Source organism: Ornithorhynchus anatinus, chromosome 12 (genome assembly GCF_004115215.2).
Source record: "Ornithorhynchus anatinus isolate Pmale09 chromosome 12, mOrnAna1.pri.v4, whole genome shotgun sequence".
Taxonomy (NCBI): Eukaryota; Metazoa; Chordata; class Mammalia; order Monotremata; family Ornithorhynchidae; genus Ornithorhynchus; species Ornithorhynchus anatinus.
In genome coordinates, this window is record NC_041739.1 from 34059806 (window position 1) to 34080245 (window position 20440).

Here is a 20440-nt window from a genome sequence, read left to right on the forward strand (position 1 = left end):
GCTTCCTCCCAACACCCAGAGTAGCTATCCCTGAAGCTTGTAGAGAGTCTGGATCTGCAGTGTGGATCATGTAAGGCTTATAGGATCTGGTCTCACCTCTCCTGCTCAGCCCCCAGGTCTCCTTAGTTCTCCTACTCACCCCCTCCTCAGGAAGATCTTGACTCTTCCCTGGAACCCTCTGTCCCTGGAACCCACCTTAAGTACCTCAGTGGGGATGGCCATGGGAGGCCAAAGGAGAGAGTAGTCACAACTCCCTCCGCAAAGTCAGAAGGACCTGGGTTCTAATCCCGGCTCCGCCACTTGTCTCCTATGCAGCCTTGGGCCAGCCACTTAATTTCTCTGTGCCTCAGTTACCTCATCTGAAAAACTGGGGGTAAGACTGAGAGCCCATGTGAGATATGGTCTATGTCCATCTCTACCCGGTGCTTGGGACATACTAAGTGCTTAACAAATGCCATTAAAAAAAGAAGTTTTGGTATCCGAAAGGCTGGGCGGACATCGAGGCGGTATCTGAGGAATGAGACGAACCCCTCCACCGGCAACACTCACTCCCCACAAACTTCCTCCCTCCCGCCTGCCCTCCCTCCACACACAGCTTCCCCCAGACTGAGAGCCAGCCTCCCTTCTCCCTGTCTCCTTTAATTTGTGTATATCAATCTGTCTCCTCCTTCCTTTCCTCATACTTGTCTCTGTACTTAATGGTTCTCCTATGTTCCTGTTCTCCCATCCACCTCCTAAGTCCTTCTTCCTCTCCCCTTAATGAATCTCTCCATTTCCCCTTCTCAGTCTCCTTGTCCACTGTTCCTTAAAGGTTTCTCTCTTTCCCTGTTGCTTTAATCCTGTGCTCTCTTTTTCTGACATTTAAATGGCCTGGAGCTTCTTTCTGTCCCTTTTATCATCTCCCTGCCTTTTGTTTTCCCTCTTTACTCCTCTCCTTCAGCCATTCTCTCCTCCTCCATCTTTCTCACTCTCTTTATTCCTCTTTCTCTATTCAACTCATTCTCTTGCTCACCTTCATTTCCATCTCTCTCCATCTTCACCTCCTAGTCCCTCTCTCCCTAGTTCTGAGTTTCTATCCTTTTCCCTCACTTCCTCTCCCCCTTCTCTCTTTCCCTGTCTTACTCACTTAAGTATTCGATCTTTCAGCAGCAGATGGCAGAGCCACAGTTGGAATGGCCTGAAGAAGCAGCTTAGCCTAGTGGAAAAGCACATGACTGGAAGTCAGGAGACCTGGTTTCTAATCCCAGCCCCATCACTTGCTGGCTGCATGACCTTCAGCAACTCAATTTCTCTGTGCCTCAGTTTCTTCATCCTTAAAATGGGAATCGCCTACCTGTCACCCCTCTCCCCTTATCCTTTGAGCCTCATTAAGGATAGGGACTAGGTCGGATCTGATTATCCTGCATCTACCCCAGTGCTTAGCACCATTCTTGGAATGCTGTAAGCCCTTAATAAATGCCGCCATTACTAATGGCCTGGAAGGAGAAGGCCCATGATCAGACCCTCGCCTCTCCAGGCTTTCCTTGCTATTTTTAATGGTATTTTATGGCATTTGGTAAGCACTTACTATGTACCAAGCACTATTTTAAGCTCTGTGGTAGATATATTTATCAGATTGGACACAGACCCTGTTCCACATAGGGCTCACCATCTATGTTGGAGGGAGGAGGGATTTAATCCCCATTTTACTAATGAGGTAACGAAGGCACAGAGAAGATAAATGACGTTGTCCAAGGTCCCACAGCAAGCAATTGGCAGAGCCAGGATTAGAACCCAGGTCCTCTGACTGACTCCCGAGCCTGTGCTCTTTCCACTAGGCAACACTGTTACATACAGTTGGAGCAGAGGGAGCAACTGTAGGTTCACTTTGTTGGTGGGAGGGATTACCTCCCACCCCTCCTCCTTTGTGACCATTTGGACACAGCCCCCTTTTTCCAGGTGGGTGGGGTGCAGTGGAGTTTAGACCGTAAGCCCGTCAAACGGCAGGGACTGTCTCTGTTGCCGACTTGTTCATTCCAAGCGCTTAGTAGAGTGCTCTGCACATAGTAAGCGCTCAATAAATACTACTGAAAATACTATTGAATGGAGCGATGGCAGCAGATTTATTCTAGGACACAAGCCGGTGGGGGTACAAAGACACAAGAAACGAGAGGCCTACTTCAAAAACTTGTTACATCACCTCTGTGAGGGCCCTGTTGGTGCATACGAAGACATTTGGGCCTTTAATGGGTTCAATCTACCCTCCTTGCCAAAGAGGGATTATAGCTCTCTTTATCATAACCAAAATGGAGTATTCACAGAGAAAGATCTAATAAATTACTCCACTGTGACAATTCTCATGCAGAGCAGAAGAAAGATCTTACTGAACACAACATATGTAAGGGGAAAATAAAGAGTATTTATTATCATTAATGGTAGTAGTATTTATAGAGTGCTTACTATGTGCCAAGCGCTGTACTATGTGCTGGGGCAGAATACAAGATAAACAGGTCAGATACTGTCACAATCTCCCCACATGGGGCCTACAGTCCAAATAGGAGCAAAGACATGTAACAGATGAGGAAACTGAAGCATGAGGAAGTTAAAAGAATACTCTAGGTCAAACAGGAGGGTGAGCGGCAGAGCCAGGATTAGAACCCACCACCTCTGACTCCCAAGCCTGTGGTCTTTCCACTATGTCATGTGGCTTTTCAAAATGTGTTTTCTTTCAAGGGAGAAATTTTATGGGAGAGAGGGAGAGAGGCAACTGCATCTGTTACTGCTACTTGTGGAGACACCTCAGATTAATAGCGGCAAACTCTAGAGATACTCCAGAAGCAAAATGCAGCTCACTGATCCATGGATTGCTAAACCTTGCATATCTCTTTCCTCACCAGCTCCTGAGCCCTATTTGAACAGTGCCTGTTGTGGCCCATTGAACTGATCCATTATTTTTCCCCAACCCTCAGCTCTCCGGGCAACTTCATACAAGAAACTGAAGCGCTGATTCCCACCTATTTTAATCAACCACAGATGGATGTCATTAAAACTGTCCTCTTCACAACCCTCAGTACCATATCCCAAGCCAAGAAAGAAGATTTCTTCTGAAATTCCTTTCAACACAATTCTGTACATTTTTATGCCTCTGAATGTTAGAAAAACAGAACATCTTTTTAAAAACACAGCAGGATGGAGACTAAAGGCAGCAGAGGAATTTGCATCAACAGCACCCAAGGATTTGAGCTAATTCAGCACAATGTGAGAAAGCAAGGCGGTCCTGTCTGTTCTTTTCTAGACCAACCATGGGGAACTCTTCTGTTCCATCTGAGCTTCAGTAGCTCATCAACAAAACAGGAATATCAATCCCTGTTCCCTTCCAATGTGTTGGGAGGAAATCATCATGATGTGGTTCTTGCACTGATTCCAGAGGCTTGGCAGATCAGTTCATGTATACGTTTCCCCCTAAACATATGTTTTCACTATTGCATGTTTTAGATAGAAGGCTGTTGGGGAATTAGGAACTGTTCCTCTAACAAGGAGCGATTAGCTTGCAGGTTTGAGCAGGGGCGGCCAAGGGGTGAATATTACTGGGCGGGGAATGTGTATACCAACTCTCGTATTGACTCTCCCAAGTGCTCAGTACACTGCTCAGCACACAGTAAGCACTCATCAAATACCAATGATGATGACTATAAGGCAAATTGTGCTTAATGCAAGGTTGGCCTAGGACATGAGACCCGCGTTTCATTATACCTGGATGTGTTCTAATAGAAGCAGTGTGGCTTAATGGAAAGAACACGGGCTTGGGAGTCAGAGGTCCTGCATTCTAATACCAACTTCATCACTCATCAGCTGTGCGACTTTGGGCAAATTACTTCACTTCTCTGTGCCTCAATTACCTCATCTGTAAAATGGGGATTAAGACTGTGAGCCCCAAGTGGGGCAATCTGATTACCTTGTATCTGCCTCAGCACTTAGAACAGTGCTTGGCACATAGTAAGTACTTAAATACCATCATTATTACTGTTATTATTATTAAGAAGCAGCAGGATTTTTGCTGCTAAAACCGCTTTTTTTATGACCTACTCCTACCCATTTTTGCAACCTAAAAACAAGGAAAGGGCTATTATGTGGGGAACTAAATATAGTGATGAAGGAGAAGAAAGAATATCAAAGAATAAAAGGACAGGGGAGGAAGAGAAGGATGTGAAAGTGAACTCGAGATTTGCAATCAGTAAATTAACCCCTACTCCTTGTTTTTCCTCCCTATTTAAGTATATCCCTATTCAGAGAAGAAACTCCCAATCCCTCACTGCCAGCTAGGATATGTGATTTTTTTTGTTTCTTGTTCTGATCCTCTCCCAAGTGTTTATACAGTTCTTCACACACAGTAAGCACTCAATAAGTATAATTGAATGAATGATCCTGTTTATTTTTCTACCCTAGCATGTACTCATCCTATTCCAGCATGTGCTCTATCACGTAGGAAAAAAAATTATTTCATTTCCTCTTCCAACATCAGGGTGGATGAATATAATGGTAATTATGCTACTAAATAGAGTCATCTATGTGAGTTTCTTAGAATGAAGACATTTGCTACTTTTACCCTTTATACCACTTATCAGACACCTAGTGTTCAAATTAATAACACTGGCATAAATAGGATATTAATCAAACATTAATGTTATTTATTGAGCAATGACTTTGTGCAGACCACTATACGAAACTTTTTTATGGTATTTGTTAAGTGCTTACTATGTGTCAGGCACTGTTCTAATCACTGGGTTCGATTAAAGGTAGATTAGAGAAGCGCGTAGTATAGTGGATAAAGCATGGGCCTGGGAGTCAGAAGGTCATGAGTTCTCATCCTAATTCCACCACTTGTCTGCTGTGTGACCCTGGGCAAGTTACTTCACTTCTCTGGTCCTCAGTGACCTCATCTAGAAAATGGGGATTGAGATTGTGAGCCCCACGTGGAACAGGGGCTGTGTCCAACCCGACTTGCTTGTATCCAACCCAGTGCTTAGTACAGTGTCTGGCACATAGTAAGTGCTTAACAAGTGCCAGTATTATTTTTATGGTAAATCAGGTTGGACACAGTTCCTGTCCCATGTGAGGTCCCATTCTTTATCTCCATTTTACAGATGAGGTAACTGAGGCCCAGAGAAGTGAAGTGACTTGTCCAAGGTCACACAGCAGACAAGTGGCAGAGCTGAGACTAGATTCAGGTCCTTCTGACTCCCAGGCTCGTGCTCTTTTCATAAGCCATGCTGCTAAGTGCTCCATTTGGTAAGCAGGATCCCTGCCCTCAAAGATTCTACTAGGCGGAGCTTACAAGCTAGTGGGAACAATATAAACGAACGAATCAATAGTATTTATTGAGTACCTACTGCCACTACTAATAAAAATTGCAGAATTTGGCAAGTGCTTACAAGATGCGAGCAGAGTACTAAGCACTGGAGCAGATCCAAGATAATCCAGTCTGACAAAGTCTTTGTCCCACAAGGAGTTCACAGTCTAAGAAGGAGGGAGAACCAGTATTGAATCCCCATTCTACACATAATACTAATAATAACGTTGGTATTTGTTAAGCGCTTACTATGTGCAGAGCCCTGTTCTAAGGACTGGGGTAGATACAGGATAATCAGGTTGTCCCACGTGAGGCTCCCGGTATTAATCCCCATTTTACAGATGAGGTAACTTAGGCACCGAGAAGTGAAGTGACTTGCCCACAGTCACACAGCTGACAAGTGGCAGAGTTGGGATTCGAACACGTGACCTCTGACTCCCAGGCCCGAGCTCTTTCCACTGAGCCACGCTGCTTAAAAAAAGTGAGACACTCCTAAGATAGGACCCCTTCCTTTTGAATTCCTTTTTCCCCTCCACTGTTGTCATGGCCAAAATCAAAATGCTCCATTGTTCTGACAGCAGGAAGGGGAGGCTACTGAGGTGCAAATTAAAACCCTCAGCCTGCATAGAGATCTTCTCAGGCCACCAAATGACTTCCCAAGAGCTGCTGCCTTGTGCTGATCCCAATCAAATATTCATTCATTCATTCAATTGTATTTACTGAGTGCTTACTGTGTGCAGAACACTGTCCTACGCGCTGCGGAGACTACAATATAACAGACACATTCTCCGCCCGCAGTGAGCTTACATGAGAAGTGTTTGAAAAGGACCCAAGATGTCCTAAGCATTTTAGGGGCCTTTACCAGGCTGAAGAAGGAGAAGAGGGAGGAAAAGAAAGGAGGAAGGGAGCCAGGGCACCCTAGTTCTCATTTCCCACAATGGGTGGTCTGCACAGCAATTCCCTGCAGTTCACCCCAGGGTCATAGGAAGGAGCCCCAGGCACTGGAATCCCATTTTCTGTTGCGCTGCCTTCCTCCCTCTCAGTAGCTGCTTCTTTTGCTTGTCTGTTCTGTTCTCCTCCGGCCCTCCTGTCTGGCTTTTCTTCTGCCCTCCAATTGTTGTTTTTCCCTTCTGCCCTTCCCCAGTCTGTCTCTCCTCCCTATAATCCACAATTAATAAATTTGGTATTTGTTAAGCTCTTACCATGTGCCAGGCACTGTATGAAGCACTGGGATGGATACAAGCAAATTGCGTTGGACGCGGTCCCTGTCCCACGTGGGGCTCGCATTTTTAATCCCCATTTTACAGATGACAGAACTGAGACAGAGAGATGTGAAGTGATTTACCCAAGGTCATACACCAGACAAGTGACAGTGCTATGATTAGAACCCATGTCCTTGTGACTCTATCCATTAGGCCACACTGCTTCTCTTTCTCCCTCTTTCTTCCTTTACTTTGTCCTTTTCTCCTCCTAGTCTCTTTCTTACTGATTCTCCATTTCTTTCAGCTCTCCCTTTTATCTCTCCATCCATCTTCCTCAAAGACCTCTCATCTCCTCCCAGTCACTCGTTTCCATTATATTTCCTGGAGTTTTCTTCCGATATCATTAATACCCAATATAGAGAAATGTAGCTGTAGTGCTTTAATTGATTTGGAAAAATGCTTGACATTTTGTCAATAGTAAAAGTCCAGGAAACCCAGTACCGTCAAATTAGCTATCCAGAAGGAATTTTAAAATAGCATACACAGTATAAAGTGTATAAACTCATCCATAGCTTACACTTTATTATCTGAATCAAGTTTTCTGTTTGATTTTAAAACAAATGCCTTGACCAATATTAGTTTCCTCACAGTCAAGGGGATGGAAAACAATGGCCCAGATAAGTAAATAAATATCAGGGCAAAATGGAAAAGGAGAAAAATGTGTGTGGATGCCTAAATTACCCACAGACAAGATTCAGATGAAACTGTTTTGCAAATCGCCAAACTTTCTACTCATGAAGCTGAGCCATCAACACAGAAAATTGATTGCTTTTCGTTAATGGGTCTTACCAACTCTAGTAATGTTTGGGTTGGAAAGAGAGAAAGGGAAAGATTTGGAAAGCTTCTGCTCTTATAATAATAATAACTACCATAGTATTTGATAAGTGCTTACTGTGTGTAAAGCACTATAGTAAGTGCTTACTGTGTGTAAAGCACTATACTAAGCACTCGATTGTTAGTACACAAGCAGAGTGGACACAGTGCCTGTTCCACACAGGGAATCAGAGTCTAAGGGGTAGGGAGAACATATATTTAATTCCCATTTTAAACAACATGGTGTGGTGGATAGAGCATGGAAGTCAGAAGGGCATGAGTTCTAATTCTAGTTCCTCCACTTATCTGCTCTGTGACCCTGTAAAAGTCACTTTTCTTCTCTGTGCCTCAGTTACCTCATCTATAAAACAGAGATTGAGACTGTGAGCCCCATATGGGGATAGGACTGTGTTCAATATGAATATTTTGTATCTACCCCAGCACTTAACAGTTTGCACATAGTAAGTGCTTAACAAATACCATAATCATTAATTATTATTATTTTACAAATGATGAAACTGGAGCACGAATTTAAGTGACTTGCCCACAGTCACAAGGCAGGTAAGTGGCAGAGCTGGGATTAGAACATGTCCTCTGAGTCCCAAACCCATGCTCCTTCCCTTAGGCCAAACTCCTTTCATCCAAACAAAGCAAAGAAAATAATAATGAACTGTTAATTTCTTGTATAAGAATACTATTCCAAACAAGTTACTTTCAATCAGGGGAAAAGAAGCATTAAGGTTGCACTGACTGGAGTTGTAAAAAAAAAAATGCTGAACGAGGTTCACTGCATTTTTTTTTTTTGCCTCTCCTGGAAGGATTTCTGAATTGACCAGATGTGACAAAAGTCAACCAAGTGAAAATATCTTTCATTATTGTTTTTATCGGTATGCCAGACACCCTACAGCATTCATTGACCATTCTGCCCTTGGGGTAACTGACGCATTTTGGTCTCAGTTGGTTCGATTATTCTCTGGTTTCTGGGTCCATCTGCTCCAAAAGCAACATCATTCAACTGCTGAGAGCTCTGAGGAGCTTCCCAGATGAGGGGCTGTCCTTATCCTACAGATTTCACATGCTAAACTAGATTGCTTGGCACCAAGGCAAGATCCCTTGCAACTCAGGGTCTTTTGATCATCTTCAAATGGAAGCTTGGACTGCCAAAGGGGATTTACTTGAAGATAAACCTTTGTTCTGCAATGCATCTTTACCAACAGGACAGCTATTTCATAAGACTTTGAATTTATCTCATATCACAAGGTGCCTTACCATATTGATCACAAACATGGGCTTACTGTGCGGATCGGATACATTTTTGAAAGTCAAAAAGGATGTTCTGTTCACAATAGACCCATGTACATTCATAATAGCCTGATTTTTTGCAGTGGATTGATTCTCTAAGGGGTTATTAAATTATGCCCCCATGTTATTTCATTTCTAAAAGTCAAGTTTATTTGTATCTTCTAAAATTCAAGGATTACCACTGGAGGGCAGATAAAATGAAATTATCCAGATTAAATAAGAAGATTGAATTTTGATGTTTATCCACTTTCCCCCCCTTACTTCAATTTTCAACCCAAAATTGCATCTCTACCATAATCCAAGTGTCTGAAATGTAAATACTTGGGTTCATTATTTTTTAATCTTGCTCAATGCCAAGGGCAAGAATGTGATTATCTGGGAGTGAAGGAATAGAAATTCCCTTCTGCGTGATCTTTGTAATATCTTTTCTCCAAGAAAATCTTAATTACCCAATTTCAGGAATGAAAAGCAAATCATCAGATGATTTGTTAATAATTTTTTTGGAACCAAAAGGAGCTATAAACAATTCTACGAAGCCAGTCTCATTTTAAAGCACATTTTCCAAGGCCTTCTGAGTCTCTGACTTTCAAAAAAAGAGTCCGAAATGAAGAACCTAGGAGATTTATCAAAAGCTCTTTAGTCACTGAAATAGGACAGGAAAATAGATGCCTTAATAATATGCATTAGCGTGGCTCAGTGGAAAGAGCACGGGCTTTGGAGTCAGAGGTCATGGGTTCGAATCCCGGCTCGGCCACTTGTCAGCTGTGTGTCTGTGGGCAAGTCACTTCACTTCTCTGGGCCTCAGTTACCTCATCTGTAAAATGGGGATTAAGACTGTGAGCCCCACGTGGGACCTGATTCCCCTGTGTCTACCCCAGTGCTTAGAACAGTGCTCTGCACATAGTAAGCGCTTAACAAATACCAACATTATTATTATTATTATTAAAACCAATCCATCAATTAATGGTATTTATTGAACATTTCCTGTGTCCAGAGTGCTGTACTAAGTGCTTGGGAAAGTACAATATAATAGAGCTGGCAGACATATTCCCTGTCCATATTGAGGTTACAGTCTAAAGGGGTAGACCAATAAGTAAATGAATTACAGATATGTACCTATGTGTCATAGGACTGAGGGCGGGGTGAAAACAAAGTACAAATACAAGTACTGTCTATTTCAAATAGGATGATGAGCATCTTCGAGTTCAATCTGAACGATATTACTGCTTTAAGAACTCTGTGTTGGTGATCCTAGATAGACTGCAAGTGGCAATCATATTTATTGAGCACTTAGAGTGTGCAGAGCACTGTATTAAGTGCTTGGGAGAATATAATATTAGAGTTGGTACTCTGGAGGCTATATTGTAATTTTACCTCAGGAAGTGGTTGGATATCCTTTGAGCCTTTTGCCGAGGGGCATGATTTGAAAGCAATCCTGGCCCTTTACTGAAATGATGCAGTATCTTCTGCAGCTCAGACATCCCAGGTGCAGACAAGTCATCACTGACCCCTTTGAGCTTAGTCAGTGCGGCTGCAATTGACGCAGTGTCAACCTTGGCCTGGGACACTGCAAGAGACTGGCTCTTATGAGCCCTCGCCTATACGGTACGAGAAACCAGACTAAAGGGGGAGTCTGAAGAAGCAGCGGCACGGCACAGCAGAAAGAGCATGGGCCTGGGAGTCAGATGACCTGGGTTCTAATCCCAGCTCTACCACTTGCCTGCTGTGTGACCTTGGGGTAAGTCACTTCACTGGGCTTCAGTTCCCTCATCTGCAAAATGGGAATTCAATACCTGTTGTGCCTCCTACTTAGACTGTGAGGGCCATGGAGGACCTCATTAGCTTGTATCTACCCCAATGCTTAGTATAGTGCTTGGCACATAATAAGTGCTTAGCGAACACCACGATTATTACTGGAGATCACCGAGTGAGAAAGGACCACAGCATAGCCCTCAGATCAGCCTGGGGCCCAGAGGACTCTCGTGAAGCTTGAGGGAGGTGGGGGGAGGGCAAGGGGGGAAGAGGAGCAGGCGGCCGGGGCACAATGCAGGTTGTAATCCAATCTCCGGGATCCTAGGGTAGCCCGAGCGGCAGGTGAGAAGTGACCACAGCTGGCTTAGAATTCCCACTAATGTCCTCTTTCCCCACCATGTTCTGGAGAAACCTCTTTATGCTTCTTGAGTCCCAAACTGATCAGGAGCACCTGAGCCCCCTTGAAATGAGACGCACAAACATGTGGAAACCAGACTGCTTCTCCCTGCAGGGAGGCCTGATAGACCTATGCCAGCATGTCACCTTCCGATGTCATCCACACTAGCCAGCTAACACACAGGGGGAGGGAGTGGCTAATTGGGCTGTTGCAAGGGTTTGTGATGGGTCTTCTAGGATTTCGGTCCCCAGCTGTGGCCCTCTTTCCACTTTCCTCAAGCCTCTCTTCAAACCCATGTGGTTCTTAAAATACAGGAGGGCCTGACCTATGTCTTTCTCCATCGGCATCTTCCCAACTTTCAGGGAAGGTGAATGAAGATGACAACTTTTTGTGAGCAACATTCTGATTTTAGTCAACTCACATTTTTCCAGTCTTCACTGATACATTCATTACAAAAGTCACAGAGAAATAAACATTCCAGTGTGTATAGTCTAGGGCTATAAATGGGAGAGGGAAAAATCAAGTGGACAGGATCCTGGATTTAAGACACAAGGAAACTATTCTTAGGCTTCATCAGTGGCTATGGCCAAGCCTCTTCATGACTCGCTCAGGATCTTGGGTTCAGGATCCTTAAAATAGGATATAACACCTTTCCTTGGGGGCCCTATGCAGTTAAAGCAATTTGAACTCCTTAGAGATCAATGGTACATAATAATACAGTACCAGCATTCCCACCTCACCCAGTAGTCAAGGTCAGAGTAAATCTCTATTTTTTTAGAAAACAACTAAAAATTAATAGAACAGAAAAATACTCATACAGCATGCTCTCATTATGTTCTGCACAATACAATAAATCCTAAGTAGAAAAGTCATAAAATGCTGCCGACATTTCCATTTAACTATAACCAGGAAATTTAGCTAACAATAGAAACTACAGTGAAAGGAGTCAAAGACTGTGAGGCAACAACCTGCATGGGAGATTTTTCGGAGCTCAGAACCCTCTCACGCCATGTATCTGATGCTTCTCAAAAAAAAAATTGAGATATTGCTTTAATCTCAGTAGGCATGAGCCATTAATACTTTCTAAATTTAACCATCGGAGGAGGGTGGGGATTGCAGTTGTCAGGAATGGTTAAGGCAATGAGAAGCAATTCTACCAAGTAAATACACACAAAGGTATCCTCAAGATGTCTATGGAAAAATGCATTATATCATTTATGCTGAAATAGTATTAAAAAAACTCTGGTAGCTTAGCAAAATAATGTATTTTTGATTAATTGAAATAACTGACAGTGGGTAAATAATATAGATAAGTATTTTTAGTAGTATGTGGCACAGCACAATATATTTCCTTATAGATCTTGTTAGTTGATAGAGTAAAATCTCCTCCTTGGGGTATATTCAACAGAAATTACCTCTCACTATGTGATCAGGTATTCCAAATAATACTGAGTTCAAACTGAATCATCAAAAATACCCAGTTGTGTTACCAACATTATTCTGACCATCACTTTTGAAAGGGGAGTCATTTCCTAATCTGTAAATTGGGGACATTCCTACTTCCAAAACCTAAATGAGCTAAAGGACAGGTTCATTCATTTTTGAATCACAATTTCAGGAGTTAAAAATCCACCAGGTTAAGTGAGAAATAAGAGAATAAGAAATCAGACCTGTAAAAATGCTAAATACAACCTCCCTCTTTCATTCTGGGGTTTCATTTTCACAGGAACCTGTGTTTGTGAGAAAACTAAATACTTGGTAAAGCCAAGGGACCACTTTCTTTTAATCTATTGATAATGGAAGGGAGAGAAGGAGGCTAGTGAAGGGACTGAGGCAGAGATGTTACACAATGATAATAATGAAGATGATAAAAATAATAATAGCATTTATAAGAGATTATATGGCAAGTATGGGGTTAAGTACTTTAGGTACAGTCAGATCACACACAGTCCCTATTCCACATGGAACTCGCATGTCGAGGGAGGAGGAGAACAAGTATTTATTTCCCATTTTACAGATCAGGAAACTGAGAAGTTAAAGTGATTTGCCCAAGGTGATACATACAGGCAAGTAGCTGAATGAGGATTATGTCCCAGGTTTTCTGACTCCCAATCCAGTGCACTTTTCACTAGGTCACATTGCCTTTCCTGATAAATATCAACAGGCCAGGGCATAATGGTGGCTAGTTGGAAATGGGAAAGACCCAATGCAAGGTCAAGTTCATGGTCTTGGGCATTTGGGGATGGTTTGTTTTTGCTTTTTAAATCCCTTAGGTTAATTGTATTTAAATGTTACTGGCAGTATTGCAAGCTGCTGTGTTTATTAGTTGAAACTCAACAATGCAAGGAATCTGGTTTTTGGAAGCATAACCATAATCAAAACAAGATGAAAGATAAAAAGAAAAACATTTTGAAGGAGTATGATAAACCTAAAATAAGAAACCAGTACATAGTGACATTCTGCCCTGGAGATGGTCGAAGCTGAGCGTTTTGGTGAGACGTCAGGCCCAGGAATAAAGATTAGTCCTGGTTGTGCCTGCTTAGAAGTTCAGCTTTGATCAGTAAGAGAAGAAAATGAATCCATCAATCGTATTTGAACACTTCTGTGTGCAGCGCTTTAATACTAAGTGCTTGGAGAGTACAACCCAACAAACTTAGTTTTGTTATGCTACAATAGCAACTGAGATGGGTATAAAGAGATTCAGTTATGGAATGGAAAAATGTAGCCTGCATATTCCAGCTTGATAGTGTGGAGGTGTTTTTGTTCTCAGAGAAATAAGAACTGGTAACCCTAGAGAGATGAAGTGTAAATTGGTACACAGAGATTAAACCTTGCTTTATAACTTTGGAAGATAGGGGCTCTTGAAAGAAACATCCCCTACTCCATGCCCTAATGAAAACAATTTACTCCATTTATTTTAAGATGTTGAAATTGTGGCCAAATAATTATTGAAAATGAGTCAGTTGGATGTTTAAATATATGTGAGCATGGAAAATTCTCATAAGGTCTCAGAAGCACTGCAGAAATCCAGTTAGTGCACTAATAGCATATGACCAATAATACTTGTAGTATTTGTTAAAGCAGTTACTATTTACCGAGCATTGTGCTGACCATAATAGTAATAATGATAATAACGATGGTATTTGCTAAGTGTTCTCTATGTGACGAGCACTATTCTAAGCACTGGGGTGGATACAAGCTAATCAGGTTGGACACAGTCCCTGTCCCACATGGGGCTCACAGTCTTAATCCCCACCTTACAGATGAGGTAACTGAGGCCCAGAGAAGTGACGTAACTTGCGGAAGATCACAGTGTAGACAAGTGACTTAACTGAGATTAGAACCTGGGTCCTTCTGACTCCCAAGCCCGTGCTCTATCCAAGAGGCCATACTACTTTGCATGGGGAAGATACAAGGCACTCAAGACACGGACCCCCATCCTGTCCCACAAGGGGTTTAGAGTTGAGTGGGGAAGGACAATAGGTATTTAATCCTCCTTTTATAGGAAAGGAAACTGAGGCGCAGATTAATCGACCTGCCCAAGGTCACACAGCCAGCAAGTGACAGAGCTGGGATTAGGACACAGGTTACTGGGCTTTCAGACCTACTCTCTTTCCACAAGGCCAGATTATCTAGAAGACTGAATACTTTCTTTAAAAAGACTCCTGTTACCATTAGAAATGTGAGTCTTCATTGGCTCCTTTTATTTCACCTTCAGCAGTGAGAGCCCAGCTAACTTCCTAATAGGCTTTGCTTAAACTCCAGAAAATGAACAATTTTGTTTCTAAACCAGAGCCATAAGGATGACAATATCTGGATAAAAAGGGATGACTTTAGTCCACTATCATTTATAAGAATTAAAAGACAAGTCAACTCAACTCACTGTTGAGTTTCTTTTTTACTATTAGCTTGGTATGGTGAGGCAGGGGAGGTTAGAATAAGGTATTGTCTTTTCTAATTTACTCTCTTCAAGGTCCAGGATTGCACAACATCTAAAACTGTTCTTCTTCCAAGAATCGATTCCCCTTTGGAGAATTGAAATTGCAATCATGACTATTAATGGGATGCTGACTTAGCTTCTACTCTCTATTCCAACTTTCCATTTGAAGTGTGGGGGCGGAAAGGAATTGGGGCATTTAGTGGGGAGGAAGTGGGTAGGGCTGGTGAGTTACAGGCAGGCTTGAAAAAGCTAATGGATCATAAAATGCCATTTGGGATCTTTTCATCTCCATTATTTAATGCTATTTATTTTTGAATTTTGTATCTTTAATAGCTCTAACTGTTCACAACTTATTCCTGCTTTCTATGGGTCGATCTTCCCCCATTTGGATGGTGAGATTCGTCTGAACTATTTATTTTTTCATCTATCCACGGTTTAGTCCAAAGTAAGCACTTAACAAACACTATGGTCAACCCAGTAAAATAAGAAATTTGGTCGCCACTCATATTATTTCTCTTATCCTAATCAGCACTTAACTGATACCCAGAAGTTCAAATATTCTTTGAGAATGCTGTTATCCATTTGAGTGGAAAACTTAGGGCATGTGATTCAAAACTTTTAGATCTTCATTCCTAAAGGCAGCCCTCAATCATGACAGGGCTGGCAGAAGTAACGTAAAATGAAAACCCCCTCTCAAAGGATAAAATGATTTCTTACAGAAGGTCTGGCCTAGAACTCCCTCTCCCTTCACAGCTGACAGACCACCACCACTCTCCCCACCTTCAAAGTCCTCCTAAAATCACATCTCTTCCAGGAATCCTTCCCTAAGCCCTCATTTCTTCTACCCACCTTCCCCTCTGTGTTCCCCATACATACAGATCTGTACCCCTCAAGAACTTCATATTCATTCTACCCTCAGGATCATAGCTTAGTGGAAAGAGACCAGGCTCAGGAGTCAGAGGTCGTGGGTTCTAATCCCGGATCCACCACTTGTCAGCTGTGCGACCTTGGGTAAGTCACTTCACTTTTCTGGACCTCAGTTCCCTCATCTGTAAAATGGGGGTGAAGACTGTGAGCCCCACGTGGGACAACCTGATGACCTTGTATCTACCCCAGCGCTTAGAACAGTGCTCGGCACATAGTAAGCGCTTAACAAATACCAACGTCATTATTATTATTATAGCACTTACTACAAACCTGCACATTCTGCCATTTGCCCATTAACGTCTACCCCACACTAGACTGTAAAGTCCTTGTGGATGGAGGTCGTGTCCACTAACTCTACGTATTATACTTCCTCAAGCGCTTAGTACAGTTGCCTGCACAAAGTAAGTGCTCAATAAGAGAAGAGGTATAGCCTAGTGGAAAAAGCACGGGCCTGGGAGTCAGAAAGTTATGGGTTCTAATCCCAGCTCCACCATTTGTCTGTTGGGTGACCTTGGACAAGTCACTTCAATTCTCTGTGCCTCAGTTACCTCATCTGTAAAATGGGAATTGAGATTGTGAGCCCCAAATGGGACAGGGACTGTGTCCAGCTTGATGTGCTTCTATCCACCCCAGTGCTTAACAGACTACCTGGCACACTCGGCTCACAGTCTTAATGTCTATTTTACAGATGAATTAGCAGGTACAGAGAAATTAAGTGACTTGTCCAACATCACACAGACAAGTGGCAGAGCTGGAATTAGACCTCAGGTCTTTCTGACTTCCCAGCCCAGGTTCTATCTACTAGGCCATGCTGCTTTTCAGTGTGTAATATTTCTCAGCACTTAGTTCAGTGCTTTGCACGAGTTTGGTGCCTAATAAATACCCTTACCACTCCTCCCAGGTCCCTGTTCACGGAGGCCCCACTTTTGACTAGAGCAGATGCTTTCAAATTTTGAGTTGTTGCCATCTCCCTCCTCTGCTGGTGCACCTTGAAACAACTGTCTCCGCTTACGAACTGAAGCCAGCCATGCCAATGGCCCTTCCTAACCCTTGATGAAGGTCAGACCTAGAACAGCTGGGCCAGAATCTAAGGAAAGCAGTGTCCACCTTACATCAAAGGACTCTGGTTGGTTGGTTGGTTGGCTTTGCCCTGCCCAATTTTACCCTCCTGGTGGGTCATGTGCTTTGTGGTGGGAAGGGGTGACAAGAATTTGCAACTAATTTAGTTCCAAGAGTGGGCAATAGAACGTAAAGAGAAAACAGACCCTACAGGAAGGATTTATTACCCATCAAATTATAAACCCAACTAAGTGAAAGGAAAATCAGAAGCAATAACTTTAAGAGAAATAATTCTGTAGTTGGCTATAATCTTGAGTGATTCACGGCACATTATCCAGGCTTCAAACTTAAAGGCAATCAGAGCAAAGGCTATTAAGAGCCCTAGAGAAGATTATAAATCTTTCCATTCTGAAAGACCTAACCAGCACCAGCGGGGTTGAAAAAGGAAAATGAAAAATTTTCATGTAAATGAAGCTATTACAGCCCTAGTAAAATGCCCTATGATGCTACTTAAAACAACACTGTTTTGTGGAATTAAACTTGTAAGGTAACGAGTTTAAGAGATATAACTGTCTTGTATTTTCAACTCATTTGATAGCACCATGTTCAGAATATTATCAATATCACATTTCTTCAGGTAATTGAATCACAATCATAATTAGCAATATTAGTTTCATTCCACATTCATTCCCTCATAACTGGTAACAAATTTACATTTTCAGGCACTACACACAAAATGGCTGTAGTTTTCAGTGCTGCAGAATCTCTTCACTCAACAACCTGATCTTGTTGTCCCATTTCCCTACCAGTCTTCCTTTCTTGTCACTAAAACAGAGCTGACCCAGAAAATGACATTTAATAATTATGGTATTTATAATTTATTGGTTGCCGAGCACATGCTTAGGCACTGGGGTAAATACAAGAAAATCGTATGGGTCACCGTTTCTATCCTACACAAGGTTCCCAATCTAAGAGGTCAAAATTACCTTATCTCCATTTTACAGCTGAAGAAACAGGTACAGAGAAGTTAAGCAAGTTGCCCAAGGTCATGCCGCAGGCCAGTAACAAAACTGGGATTGGAATCCAGGTCACTTGACTGCCAGACCTATGCATTTTCCACTAGGCCATACTGCTTCCCTACTCCTGTGGTTCAATCTTCCCCTTTCTCTTCCCTAAAAGAGGCTTCACTAAAGCTTCTTTACCTTGTAAGGTGGGGCTGCTGTTCCCTCAACCTTTCTGCTCTCATCCTCTTCCAGGACCACTATGAGGACTAGGGTGGGGCAGCTGCTTGCTGGAAAGTCAAACTGTAGTTCCCAACTACCTTCCATGACAATCGGATATCAGCCAAATGCCAGATAGGATAATGCTACTATGGTATCACGTTTTTGAGATCCAACATTCACTTTTTCAATTTCATTAAGCTGGCAGCAACTGACAAATGGCACTTATTTGGCCAAGCTCTCAAACGTTATATCCATTTTTCAACATTCACATGAACAGGATTTCTGGTAGGGCTTCATCCCAAACAATGTCTATTTTTTGAAAACTGAAAGCAGATCCTGAAAAAATCTGGTTGGATCTGCTGTATAATCCCCTTTTCCAGCTCATATTGATATAATCCCCCAAGTGGGATTTTAAATCTAGATGAAAACCAGGACTGGTGAAATTGGTATTTCTCCTTTTCTTCATTAATGGCCACACTTGCTGTTTCTAAATTCATTACACATTTAAAGAACAATACAAGTAAATTGTCTTTTCCTATGTTTAAAGTGGCTAATAATACTGAATAATTAGCGGCTTGGTCTCTGAGGAAATTCAAGGGTCACAAAAAGCGAGGTATTAAATATGAATTCTTCTTCACTCAATTTCTCTGTGAGTGTAGGTGCATGTACTTTCTACAGTAGTTAAAAAAATGGCTGAAAAGTAAAATTAAATTTGATGGAGTTCAGATTTTACTTTTTTGAAAAGAAAAACAGCTGCTACTTCAGTTAAGAATGCTTTGATAAAATGTTAACCTCCTAAAAGTAGCAATCTCTAGCAATCTATTATACTAAGTGCTTAGTACAGTGCTCGACATATAGTAAGTGCTCAATAAATAACTGATTGATTGAACCTATCTGAATATCAGAAACCTCATGTAACAAAATATTCAATGGCAACATTGAGAGCCCCCGGTGAGGTTGGTGAATTGATCATTTCCCACAGACTGCAAGATTCCTAATCATAAAAGCACCATCTTCAAAGCCTAATTAAAATTATATCTCCTTCCAGAGACCTTCCCCAATTGAGCTCTCATTTCCCCAACTCCCTCTCCTTTCTGAATCACCTAAGTACTTGGATCCGTACCCTTTATGCACTTATGCCCTTCAGCCCCACAGCACTTATGTGCAAGTTCATAATCTACTTTAATATCTATCTTCCCCTTTAGACTGTAAGCTTCTGGTAGGCAGGGAGTCTATCAACTTTGTTGCAATGTACTCTCCAAGTGCTTAGTAAACTGCTCTGCACATAGTAAGCACACAAGTACCAGTGATTAATTGATAAGGTACTGTGATAGGCTAGATTTCAATTTCGAGGGAGCTCAAATCTTTCAAAACACTGTTGTGCTCAAGCCGGCTTCCCACAAGCTACACATACTCTGGGTTTGCCTCGGGTTCAAGGTTTCACTAAAATGCTGCTTTTCTTCTTCTCAGGCTCTAACCTGCTGACCTCCTGTAGAAACCTGAACACTAAAGCAAAGCCTGGATAAAGTGGCACCTCTGAATAATGCAGAGATATGCAGTAGGAGATAAAATATCCATATTTGGAAATAGACTATTGACATGCTCCTTAGCACAGTCAGCCTGGTGATGAGATGAAGACGTCTTTCAGACCTTTTTTGATGTCTTCAGATCTTATCGGGCATTAGGATACCAAAAGAAACTGTGTTCCTAAATTCAATTATGCTCTCAATAAACCACTGCACATCAGCCTTCGTGAGAACATGATTTAAACACTCAATTTATCAATCCTTTAAGAAAGGTCCACGAACACAAACTATTTTCCCTAATTTTTTTTGTATCGCCAGACTCTCATTTTAAGGTGCTTAAAAATGAGCCAGAGGGGCAGACGTTTTTTCAGAAATCTTTCCTCTTATATTAAGATGGTTTGAAAAAAATAAACCTAATTGTAGATTCAGGGTAAAAATCAAAATAAACATCCTATTCCTTACACCTTTTTTTTTTTTGCATTTTATCCCAGGGAAATCTGTAATATATGAGAATCCACTATCCGTAACCAGGAATCTTCTATATTTATGACACTTTTTAAATGGTATTTTTTAAGGTAGTACTCACTATGTGATTAGTATACTGTATTAAGCACTAGGGTAGATACAAGACAATCTGGTTAGACACAGTCCATGTCCCACATAGGGATCACAGTCTTAATCTCCATTTTACAGATGAAGTAACTGAGGCACAAAGAACCTAAGTGATTTGCCCAAGGTCATACAGCAGACAAGTGGCAGAGCAGGAATTTAAACCCAGGTCCTTTGACTTCCAGACCTGGGCTCTGTTCAAATTCTAGGTCAACCAAAATACATTTCTCTCCCTTGGGCATTGCTCCCATTTTAAAAAATAATGAATTCTAATTTTTTTAAGTGTTTAAATCGTTTGCTA

The 20440-nt window shown here is 41.9% G+C and overlaps 1 protein-coding gene across 50 annotated transcripts in view; it reads right to left on the bottom strand.

Annotated features, from left to right (window-relative positions):
• Window positions 1-20440, bottom strand: part of ANK2 (ankyrin 2) — a 576252-nt gene that overhangs the window by 186379 nt on the left and 369433 nt on the right. The window lies entirely within an intron of this gene.